Genomic DNA, 12,912 nt, shown 5'->3' on the forward strand with positions numbered 1-12,912 from the left:
CCACAGTTCACGGCAACACTGGATCCTTAGCTTGCTGAACAAGGCCAGGGATTGAACCCACATCCTCATGGATATTAGTTGGATTCATTACCAAAGAGCCACAGTGGGAGCTCCCTCAATGCTTTTAATAATCAGCATTCTCTCCTGTTTATCTGTACAGCTTCTCTTTTCTTTGTATTTTATTTATTTATTTTTTTTGATAGTTTATGCTCTTTTTTTTTTTTTTGGTCTCTTTTTTGCTATTTCTTTGGGCCGCTCCCGCAGCATATGGAGGTTCCCAGGCTAGGGGTTGAATCGGAGCTGTAGCCATTGGCCTACGCCAGAGCCACAGTTTATGCTCTGTCTTAATTCATTTTCCTTCAGCCTGAAGAACTTTTATTATTGTTTATAGTGCAGGTCTGGTGACAGTTAACTCATTCACCTTTTGTTTGTTTGAAAGGTCTTAGTCACACTTTGATTTTTGAAGGGTAATTTTTCATTGGATATGGAATTCTAGATTGGCTTTTTTTTTTTTTTTTTTTTTTTTTTGTCTTTTCTAGGGCTGCACCCATGGCATATGGAGGTTCCCAGGCTAGGGGTCCAATCCGAGCTGCAGCCACCAGCTATGCCAGAGCCACAGCAATGTGGGATCCGACCCGCATCTGCAACCTACACCACAGCTCACGGCAATGCCAGATCCCAGCCCACTGAGCGAGGCCAGGGATCGAACCCACAGCCTCATGGTTCCTAGTGGGATTTGTTAACAAGTGAGCCACGACAGGAACTCCATGGATTGGCACTTTTATTTATTTAGCAGTTTAAAAATTGACATTCTCTTGCCCTCTGATTTTTATATTTTCTGTTGTAAAGTCAGCTTAAAACCGTATTGCTCTCTGTAGGTAAAGTGCCCTTTTTTTTCTGGCTGCTTTTAGGTTTTTCTCTTTATCTTTGTTTTTAGTGGTTTGACTGTTCTGAGAATACTTATGGTCTTCACTTTATTTATCATGCTTGGAGTTTACTGAGCTGTTGAACCTGTGGGTTGATAGAGTCCATCAGTTTTAAAAAATTATCGCTTTACATATGACTTTTCCTCTACTATCACTTGTCTCTTTCTGACACTCCAGTTTTAAATATATTTTACTATTTGTGACCCATGTACTTTTTATTTTCTTCCCTGTCCACTCCCCCCCAGCCTTCTTTCTGTGCTTCAGTTTGGATATTTTCTATTGACCTATCTTGAGGTTCCTCAAGCCTGTCTTCTACCACGTCCAGTTTTCCATTTAACCCATCCAATTAGTGGATTTTTGCCTTTTTTAGTTTTAGAACATCCAGTTAAATTTTATATATTTATTTCATTTCTCTGTTGAATGTCTTTTCTGTTTTAAAAAGTATAGCTAGTGAGTATTTGAATTTTTTTTTTTTTTGTCTTTTTGTCTTTTGTCTTTTTGTTGTTGTTGTTGTTGTTGTTGTTGCTATTTATTGGGCCGCTCCCGTGGCATATGGAGGTTCCCAGGCTAGGGGTCCAATCAGAGCTGTAGCCACCAGCCTACGCCAGAGCCACAGCAACGCGGGATCCGAGCTGCGTCTGCAACCTACACCACAGCTCACGGCAACGCCGGATCGTTAACCCACTGAGCAAGGGCAGGGACCGAACCCGCAACCTCATGGTTCCTAGTCAGATTCGTTAACCACTGCGCCACAACGGGAACTCCTGAATTTTATATAACTAATTTTAACATCTGCAACATCCGTGGATCTGATTCTGTTGCCTGATTCTTTTTTTTTTTTTTTTTTTTTTTTCCCCCTCAATCAGCAGTCACATTTATCCTGGTCATACTTCTTTCTCTCATTTTATAGGACTTTTAATTTTTTTTTTTCTCTTAATACAGGAGAATGTGTATAGAAGAACTGAAGGACTGGAGTTGATGTAATTCCCCACTCCCCTCCCCCCAGGAGAGAATGTGCCTTGTTTTTTGTTAGGTATTTCAGAGCAGGATTACCTCAATCCGTGGAGCTGGGCTTGAACTGCAGGTTTTGTTAGGTTCAGAAGTCTTCAGACTAAGACTTGTATTACGTGTAGGGCCTTTCCCTTTAGCATAGCAAGACTGCGGATTTCATTCAGCTTTTTTCTCCAGCTAGCCTCTCAGTAGGAAGGCTGTTTTACAGAGTATAGTCATAGAAGGTTCTCTGAGGAGGTGACATCTGATCATAGACTTTCATTAAGTGAGGGATCCAGCTGCATGAGGGGAAAGATTATAGGCAGAGGGAAGATGTAAGTACAGAAGTCCTTAGGGAAGAATGAGTCCATCAGGTATTTCAAGAAGGCAATGTTTCTGGAGTGAAAGCAACCAGAGTAGGAGAGAAAGTCAGAAGATAGCAGAGCCAGATCATGCCTGTATGCTTCTCAAGTGTTTTTTCCAAAGTTTGATGGGAATCCATTGTAGGACTTAAGTAGAAGAGTAGCATGATCTGGGCCTTTTTTTAAAAAATTATTTTTTAATTAAAAAAATTCTTTGGACCCCACACGTCTAAAACTGAGTACATAACCTTTCCTTCCTGTTTCTGCTCATTTTCATATCTCTGAAAATAGAACTATCATTTAGCTAGTAATATAAATCAGCAATCTAGAAATTGCTTCCAACTCCTCCTCTTTCTTAGAATCATAACCAGTCTGTCGTCAAGTCCTCTTGACTTTACCTTCTGATTATCCCTGGAATTTTTCTAATATTTTCACCATTGCATCTTCTTTAAGTTCTCATTTCTTTGCATCCAAACTCATCTGCTCACGTTTACTCTTGCCTGACCTCAAATTCATTTTCACAGTGTAGCCAGACTATTGTGAAATACAGTGATCCCATCAGCAGCAGCAACAGCAAACCCTACATACAAACCCTTTAACACTTCACCATTGCGTTTAGCATGTGACCTACAGAGCTCTGCATCTTTGGTCACTCCTGTCTAGCCAGTCTTTTCTTCTTAGTCTGTGTCAGCTGCACCATTCTTTCAGTCCCCGTGTACCTGATTGCCAGAGGCACAAGCTATTAGGGTGCATTTAAAGGTATATAGACATCCAAAAGATAAAGCAAAAGTCTATTCTTTCTGCATGGAGCATTCTTCCTTTTTTCTGCTATATCTAGTTGTTTCCTATTCACACTACAAGTAAGGATTTTCCCTAAGGAAGCCTTTATAGATTTCTCTGATCAGGGCAAACCCCGCTGTTCTGTGTCCTCTTAGCTTACTTCTTATAGAGCTTAGCACAGTTGGCATTTGGGGTATCCGATTAATGCCTATCCCACTATGTCCAACATTGTAAACTGCATGAAGACAGAATTGGTCTTTTTGTTTACTAGTTTGGCTCTAGCACTCATCACAGTGCCTAGTGCAGTTAGTACTCAAAACTGTTGAATAAATCTAAACTTTACAGCCTTAAAATGTAGATGAATAACAGACATTAAAAATTGTTCGATTTAAGATGAAGGAATCTGATCATGTGTTGTGCCAGATAACCTTACTAAAAGCTTCACAAAATACTGTCATCTCATGCAGTCCTCACTGTAGTGATTGATGGTAGGTCCTTTAACAAATGAGGGAATTGAGGGTCACAGATTGTGGTTTCCTTGAGATTCCTCTTCTCTGAAGTGATGACTTAGGAGTTGATCACATCTGTTTTACTCCAAAGCTGTGCCCTTTCTCTACTACCTCAAATATTAGTCATCAAACTGACATTGATGGAATAAATATTAATAAATCCTGAAGAAGTATTGACGTAATTCTCAAGTTGTGTTGGCATCTCCTAGTCAAGGCAATCACATAATATTAGCCACATTTTATGGGATACTCTGTTATTTGTTTGCCTACATTGTAAGAAATGAGTCCTATCGACATTTTACAGTGTTGCCCAGAGGTCAAAGAGGAGAGCCAGTCAGAGTTGATGGTCTGAAATAATGCTTATGCCATTGATTTGGACCGGAATTCAAATAGTTTACTTAAACCAACACTGCTTTCTATTTATGCTTCAGACCGAGATCTTAGAAAGCAATGGTTGAAAATGTAATTTCATTTCCTTTACATAATTTACATTCTTGAGTGGATGAGTAACTAGGTTCACTAGTCTGCATTATGCCTCTTGAGTGCCTGTAGTTATGCGTAAGAATCCCAGAGAGATGATAATACCATTAGCCCCTTCAAGGTGGTGTGTGAATGTTTCAAGGTTAGGTGTGTACCAGATATGCTCATTTGGGAGCAAAAGAAGAAAGCTGGGGCTCTATTAGGCCTTTAAACATGACAGCTTTAGAAGGGTGTGTAATACAGTTGAAAGGACTATGAACAGGGAATTCCGTTAGTTAACTCTAAGATTAGCTTAGCTTAGTAGTTTGCTCTGAAGAAGCAATTACCTTGTCCTCGAGCTTCAAAGTGTTCATAACTAGTAATTGTTAGAACTGAGTTCTGTAGTTCTGTTACTCAGGTAAGCAAGACAACATTCACGTTAAGTAACAGTCAGTTGAACATCTTTTCTGATGTAAAACCTCACACAGGTACTTCCTAAATACTTTCCCATAGAAAGGAGGTAGAGGAGTTCCCGTTGTGGCTTAGACCAACATCGTGTCTGTGAGCTGGCAGGTTTGATCCCTGGCCTCACTCAGTGGGTTAAGGAACTGGTGTTGCCGCAAGCTGCAGCATAGACCCCAGCTGCAGCTCTGATTCAACTCCTAGCCGGGCAACTTCCATATGCCATAGGTACAGCCTTAGAAATAGAAATAAAATAAAAAAGAAAGGAGCTAGAAACAACATAGGCATTCAGGGCAAAACACAAAAATCATCTTTTGGTTCACTAGATCAGGATTTCAGGTCTAAGTTTCTCACTCGTATATACCTGTATGTCCTCTGTTTTATCCAAGTGGGACCATACTGTACCTTTCTACAACCTTTTCCTCTACTTAATGTTTTTATAAAGCTGTCAGCACATGTGGGTTTATCTTACCCTATTAGTAATTGTGTAAGATTCATTGTATAGATATGCCATGATTTATTTAATCACGCTTCTATTTAGATGGGCATTTGGGGTATTTACATTTTTCACTGTTACAAACAGTACAGTAAAATGATCTTTCCTATGTATTTCTTTGTGCTGAAGTGCCAGATTTCCTATAAGAAATAGTTTCTAGGCAGAGAATCGTGGAGTTCCCTTTGATTCTGCCAAATGACTTTCCCAAAAGTCTACCAATCAGTACTGCTTTTAATTTCTGTCAGTCCTGCGGTTATAAAATTACTTTGTTTTCATTTGCATTTTGCCAGTTACAAATGAAACATTTTTCCTTTTGATTGGTTCTTTCTACTTGTTCATATTCTTTCCCATTTTTCTATTTACCTCCTTGTCTTTTTAGTATTGTGGTTATCTCCGGGTGAAAAAGGAGGAGGTAGGCCTGGGTTAGAGACTTTATCCACACCCTGATACATTTTGTTACAAAAAAGAAAAAGGTACTGCAATTTTGGACTAGCATATATGCTACCAGTGAGTTTGCCACCCTTCCATGAGCTCTCTATGTATTCTCACGTTATTCACCTGCCTGTTAAATATATGCGAGATATCCGCTAGTGAGTCCCTTATCTTTAAGCTTGTTTTAAATGGTGTCTTCTGTCACATAGTACAGGAGTTCTTCCTCTTTGTGAGATTATAGCTGTCAGTATTTTTCATTGTGGCCTCTGAGTTTTGTGCTTACTACAAGATTTTGAAAATATTTTCTTCTTCTAACACATATTCTAATACATGTACTTGTTTTTAAACATTAGATCATTTAATCCATCGGGGTATTACTTTTGTCTGTTGTGCATAATTGTGGTCCAACTCAATTTTGTCCTAAGTGTATACTTACTTTTCTTAACACAGTTTATTGTATGGTTTGTTTTATAACCACTGGTTTGAATTGCCGTATATTATCATGAAGTAAAGATCTTTATCTCCTTGGACCTGGTTTTGGACTCATGTTTCATTGATCTCTTTGTCTTTGCCTGTACCAATATCTAATGTGATTACTAAACCTATATAATAAGTTTTTATATTTAGTCTGAAATTTTCCCCTTAATTTTAATTTTAACAATGTCTTATGTGTTATTCTTTGCTATTCTTGTTATTTCCCCTTACAGAATATCAACATCTTTACAATATCGAGTCGACCCACTGAGATAAGTTTTTTGAAGTCCTTCCTTTCAATATAATTTTGCTATTTTCTTCATAAGAATAGGCTTTACCTCTTCAAAAAGATACTTTATGGATTTTGTTGTTATTGCTAACATTGTTATTGTTATTCTGTTATCTGACTGGTTGTGCCTGCTGTGTTATATTTGCAGCCACTTTGCTGAGCTTTTATTAGTTGTACTAGGTTTTCGGTTAATTCTCTTGGATTTGTTAGATACAGAACACTCTCTTAAACAGTTTTGCTGGTGTTTCAGATTGTTCCGCTACTATATGTCATGTTTTTCTGGTCTAATTATGTTGGTTGGCACTTCCAGAGCATTGTTAAATGGAAAGCACCCTGTCCTTTTTCAGTTTGAGAAAGTTTCTATTTCTGTTTAATCAGGGTTACTAAAAAAGAAAAATAAAATCTGGAATGTGTGTTGAATCCCATGTTTGCATGGCAGTTAATGTTTTAAATATATATATGTGTGTGTGCTATCAGTGTAACGAATTATATGAATAGATTTCATATATAGAATCATCCTTGCTTTGGTAGGATTAACCCAGTTTGGTCATACTGCTAGACTCAGAGTGCTAATAACATTTCACTCAGTATCCCTATATTATTCATTCATGTTGAGTATTGAGATTGGTTTGTTACTTTGGTGTTGTTGTGTGTTTTCCTTACTCCAGTATTGGTATGAAGGGTTTTGCTAGCCTTTAGAGTGTGTTGGAACGCTGTCCCCATTTTTCTGTGGGAAAAAATAGATATATTTTCAGTTTATATAATGTAGTAATTGTTTATTTCCCAAAATCTTGATAGAGCTCACATTTTATATTGTGCATGGCACATTTTTTCATTTTATTTTTTCAATTTTCAAGTAAAAACTCTGCCTGGCATCTGGGAAATAATAAAGCAAACCATTATGATCTTAATCTCCAAGTTTAAAAGATGTTAATGTCACATTTTTCAAATTCTTAATGACCACCCCCCAGCGCGCGTGCGCGCACGCGCACACACACACACACACACACACACACACGCGCGCGCGCGCGCGCGTTCTCTCTCCTCTCTGAAGGTGAGCAATAAAATCTCTCAGGAATGTTTAACAAGCAATGTTTCTTTGTCTTTTAAGAATAAACATTCCAGAATAGTGTTATAGAGTGAGTGCATTTGTGTCTGTCCTTTCATGGGGTAGAGAAACTCACTTTATGTAAAAGATGCTTTCCTTTTTTCTTTTTTAATAAGAAATAAGGGAGTTCCTATTGTTGCTCAGTGGTAAGGAACCCGACTAGTATCCATGGGGACGTGGGTTCAGTCCTTGGCCTTGCGTAGTGGGTTAATGATCCGGAAACTTCCATGTGCCGCAGGTGTGACCCTAAAAAGCAAAAAGAGAAAGGATGGAAGGTGGGCAGGCAGGAAGGAGGAAGGAAGGAAATACTAAGAGATGCAGCTAAAATTTGACCTTTTTTCATTCTTCCCCCTTTCTTCACTAAGAAATAACTATCCTGATATTAATGTGTACCATTCCCATGTATGTTTTCATTCTCTTCTTACATATGTATACTTAAAAAAGTACAGAGGGCTATTTTGTATATTTTTTTAATTTTATGGGAAAAATCCGTTGTATCTATAATTTGAAACCCGTTTTTCCCTAATACTCTGTCTTTGAGGTATAGCTATATTTACTACATGTTCTACTTTTTCATGATTTAACATCTGAGAAATTACGACGCTTCTTAAATTGTGATAGATTGGATTTGATAAAATCTTGTGTTTAATTCCTCCTAATTGCCTTTGTAAAGCATTCTGTTGTTTGACTATACCGCAGTTAACCTACTCTTGCGGGAGTTCCCATTGTGGCTCAGCAGATTCTGACTAGCATCCAAGACGACATAGGTTCGATCCCTGGCCTCGCTCAGTGGGTTAAGGGTAAGGTATTACCTTGAGCTGTGGCGGAGGTTGAAGACACAGCTCGGATCTGGCGTTGCTGTGGCTGTGATCTACATCACAGCAGCTACAGCTCCAATTCGACCCCTAGCCTGGAAACCTCATGTGCTGCAGGTTCGGCCCTAAAATGACCAAAAAAAAAAAAAAACAAAAAACACCCCAAACCAAAACATGGTTAATCTACTTTCATAGCACAGTTTCATACTCTCATCCTTATTATCAGATTGGTTACACTTTCACTATTACAAACCAGGGCCAAAGTAAACATCTCTCCTGTCTCAAACAGTTATTCTGAATGGAAAATTTGAATTTAATCAACATGCATATTCTACTTTCTAGGTATTGTCAACTTGCATGTGGCAGTGGTGTCTTACTCTACACCCACCAGCAATGTATAAGAGCTTTTGTTTGCTTTTAATTGCTAGATTTGTATCCATTTGAAAATAACTGTATGTGCTCTGGGTTAGGGGTCTTATTTTACCTTTTTCAAATGCACAGCCATTCACCTCCACACTATTTTAAAATAGTTTATTCTTTTTTCTTTGATTTAAATGCAATATCTGTCATTATGCCAAGTGTTTTCATATGTTAACATTTAAAATAGTATATTTGTTTTTGTAAAGTTTATGTTTCTAGGCTCTCTTTTGTGTTCTATTTAATTTGTATTACTCCTATACCTAGTATATTTTCATTATTTAGTTTTATATTAAGGCTTATTATGTGTATTAATGCTCTTCAAAATTTTCCTGGCTGTTTTTTGTCCTTTTTACATCCCCACATGAATTTTAAAATCAGGTTGCCAAATTCTGGGGAAAGTCTGCATAGGATTTTTATTGGAGTTACATTGAATTAAAAAATTTTTCTGAGAGAATGATTTTTTTATGATATTGAATCCACCCATGAGTATGGATGGCTGTTGGTGTCTTACTTTTGGTATCCATATGTAAAGTTTTACAGTTACCTTCATAATGGTCTTGCAGACTTTCTTTAAGATTACTTTCTCTATGGAGTTCCCGTCATGGCGCAGTGGTTAACGAATCTGACTAGGAACCATGAGGTTGCAGGTTCGATCCCTGGCCTTGCTCAGGGGATTAAGGATCCAGCGTTGCCATGAGCTGTGGTGTAGGTTGCAGACGCGGCTCGGATCCCGCGTTGCTGTGGCTCTGGCATAGGCCGGTGGCTACAGCTCCGATTAGACCCCTAGCCTGGGGAACCTCCATATGCCGCAGGAGCGGCCCTAGAAACAGCAAAAAGACAAAAAAAAAAAAAAGATTATTTTCTCTAATTGTTGCTAATAGGTAAAGAACACTAGCTCAGTCTGCCCTTACTCCTTTAGGGCCTGAAAACTTTTTTAGAAGCTGAAGCATTTATTTTCTTTTTACCATTTTTTATCATTAGTTAATCCAAGTTTTTCACTTCTTCCTGAAGTGAAATTTTGGTAATTCATGTTTTCCTTGGAAATTGTGCATGTCTAGATTTAGAAACGTGTTGGTAGGGAGTTCCCTTTGTGGCACCGTGGAAATGAATCTGATTAATGTCCACGAGGATGCAGGTGGGATCCCTGACCTTGCCCAGTGGGTTGGGGAATCCCACGTTGCTGTGGCTGTGGTACAGGCCGGCAGCTGCAGCTCTGATTCAACCCCTGGCCTGGGGGACTTCCATTGTAGCAGGTGCGGCCCTAAAAAGCAAAAAAAAGTGTGTTGGTAAAAGTTTAACATAGACTCCTTTATTTTATAAATCTGTGTAGCATCTCTCCTTTTTTTTTCCTTGGTTTAAAAAATTTTTTGGCCTCCCCACCACCACCCATCCCTGGATTTCATTGGGATTTTCTAAGAACCAACTTTTGGTTTTATTGGTTGAGCATTTTTGTTGTTGCTTGTTACTTCTGTAATTTCTGCAATAATTTCTGCAGTTATCTTCATTCCTTTTTTCAACTCGATTTGAATTTATTCTTCTTTTAGTGTCTTGGGCTGTATACTTTGTTCTTTCACCTTCAGTCTTTCTTTAATAAAATATGCATTTCTCTTCTAACTACTACTTGATTACATCCCAAAGGTTTTATTTTGTAGTGTTTCCCCTTTATTATTCCTTTATAAATAGCTTGTAATTTTCATTTTGATTCTTAAGTTTAGTAGGACCTTTTCTCCCAGCAGGCTTTTAAAAAATTCTGAATAGATAGGGTTGGGGGGAGGGGTGATTTTGTTCTCTCTTTGTGATTAATTTCTAGTTTAATTAAATGTAGGTCAAGAATATCACTTGTGTAATTTTGCTTCTTGGTCTGTATTGAGAGATTTTTGTTGTGCTTTCATATGTGTCTGAAAAGGTTTATTCATTGTTTTGTGTACCAAATTGTGTGTATGTATGTGTGTTTTAGATTGAACTTGTTTATTGGGTTGTTTACATTTATATGTCTTGGTTTTATTGTCTGTCAAACCTCTTGGTTTAGGAGGTGGTTCTTTTAATGTCCCTGATAAAGACTATGAGTATACCCATTTCTCCTTGTATCCGTTGTAACTTTCTGTGTTTCAAAATTGGACTATGAGAAGTTCTGTGACTGATGGAAATATTTGATAGTCCTTTTTCTACCTTCCCTGTGCTATTCCGATTTGTATCTGATTTTAAAACAGCAGATAGCTGTCTTTATTATTTTTTTCCCCTTTCATTTTTTCTGTTCTCTTCCCAGAATTCTTTTTAGATAATTTGGAGTTTTTCAAATTGTCTTCCACATCTAAACTTTACCCTTGCAACTCTTTTTTATAGCATGTGTTTTGGGCTATGTTTCTTCTTAAAGATGTGTTTTTCTTTTCAAAATTTGGCAGAATTTCTACATTACTTACGGACTTATCTGGAGTGTGTATGTTCTTACCTGCTTTCATTATATGAAGAAAGATAATTGCCAGCACTTCATCTTTTTTGTTTGTTTGTTTTTTTGTCTCTTTGCCTTTTCTAGGACCGTACCTGCGGCATATGGAGGTTCCCAGGCTAGGGTCTAATTGGAGCTGTAGCCACCAGCCTACACCAGAGACACAGCAATACAGGATCTGAGCCATGTCTTCAACCTACACCACAGCTCATGGCAACGCCGGATCCTTAACCCACTGAGCAAGGCCAGGGATCGAACCCACAGCCTCATGGTTCCTCGTCAGATTCGTTAACCACTGAGCCAGACAGGAACTCCCCAGCACTTAATCTTCTGTCTGGATCCTGTGGAATCCCTTCTTGATTCTAGCATTTATATTGTATTCCTACCCATTTTTTCTTTTTGTTTGCTTGAGGAATGAAAGTTTCATAAACTTGTACTTAATCCATCATCTCTGAGCCTTCCAGAGCTGCTTTTAAAAAAAAAAAAAAGAAAAGAAAAAGTAATTATATTTAGCGTGTCTGGTTCCAATACTGCTGCTTATCATTGTAGGTTGGAGTCACTTCAGTTCCTCAAAGCTTCTAACACCCAATTCAGAGCAGCTCATTTTATGGAACTATTGCTTTAGGTCACCAGTGACCAAATCCAGACCATCTTTCTCAGTCCTCTTTGTCCATGACTTCTGTATATCACTTACTTCTTGACTGGCCCTTGCAACACTGTTAAAATAGGGTTTTCTTCCTACCCTTCTGAATGTCTCTTGTTTTCACTGGTGGTTTTTCTTGCTTCACTCACTCCTTAATTGGCAATGTAACTTAATGTAAGACTTTTCAACGTTTTGCTCTCTTTCAAAAGGCAAAATTTTTTTTACTGACTTCTGCACAGTAGACATTGTACATTCAGTAGCCATTGAGAAAATTTCCATATATAATACAAGGTCATTTAAATAGAGCCACATCATAAATATATTTAACTTATACACTGATTTTAAAACTGAACCCCTCCCCTCAGAGATATGACTCCATTAGCTTCTTTAATATCCACAAAAACAAATAGTAATAAGATTGAGTAAGTATATAAAAGACAAATGTTTAATAATGTGAAGTAAATATTGCAAGAAGCAATATCTACCGGTTTTCCATTTGCCAGTATTTTCGTAGCTGTCTTGAAGACAGAGTTGTCTGAATACCCTGACATCTAAATATACATCCTTTTGTGCCTTTCATAAATTTAGGGCCTTGGTTCTCAAATTTTAGTGTGCATAGAAATCACAGCTTTGGGTTATGTGTATAAAACCATGGGAGATGTAAGGTATTTTTAAGGATACTCTCAACTATACCTAAATTTATATAGCAACTTTAGATTTGCCACACTCAGTAAGTTTTTATTGCTTTTTATCTACAGAGATTTGGATGATATTACTACATATATGCAAATACATTTATTGAAACTATGTAAATATAGATCTCTTTTTTCTGTGTGATGCTCCCGGTGTAAAGGAAAGTGTAGTCAAATAGCTAGTAGAGGTTTTATTTTACTTTCTCTTCAGTTGTAATAGACGTATGATCTTGGGCAAGTTATTTTAGCTGTCTACACTACAGTTTCCTCATCTGTAAAATGGGAGAAAGTAGCTTAAAAAAAAAAAAAATCTCAAAGTGGGAGTTCCCATCATGGCTCAGTGGTTAATGAATCCGACTAGTAACCTTGAAGTTTCAGGTTCGATCCCTGGCCTCGCTCAGTGGGTTAAGGATCCTGCGTTGCCATCAGCTGTGGTGTAGGTCGCAGACAAGGCTCTGATCCCTCGTTGCTGTGGCTGTGGCGTAGGCTGGCGGCTGCAGCTCCGATTAGACCCCTAGCCTGGGAACCTCCATATGCTGCAGGTGCGGCCCTGAAAAAGACAAAAAGACCAAAAAAACAAAAAAAACCCAAAAACCTGAAAGTGTAGTC

Source organism: Sus scrofa, chromosome 11, assembly GCF_000003025.6.
Source record: "Sus scrofa isolate TJ Tabasco breed Duroc chromosome 11, Sscrofa11.1, whole genome shotgun sequence".
NCBI lineage: Eukaryota > Metazoa > Chordata > Mammalia > Artiodactyla > Suidae > Sus > Sus scrofa.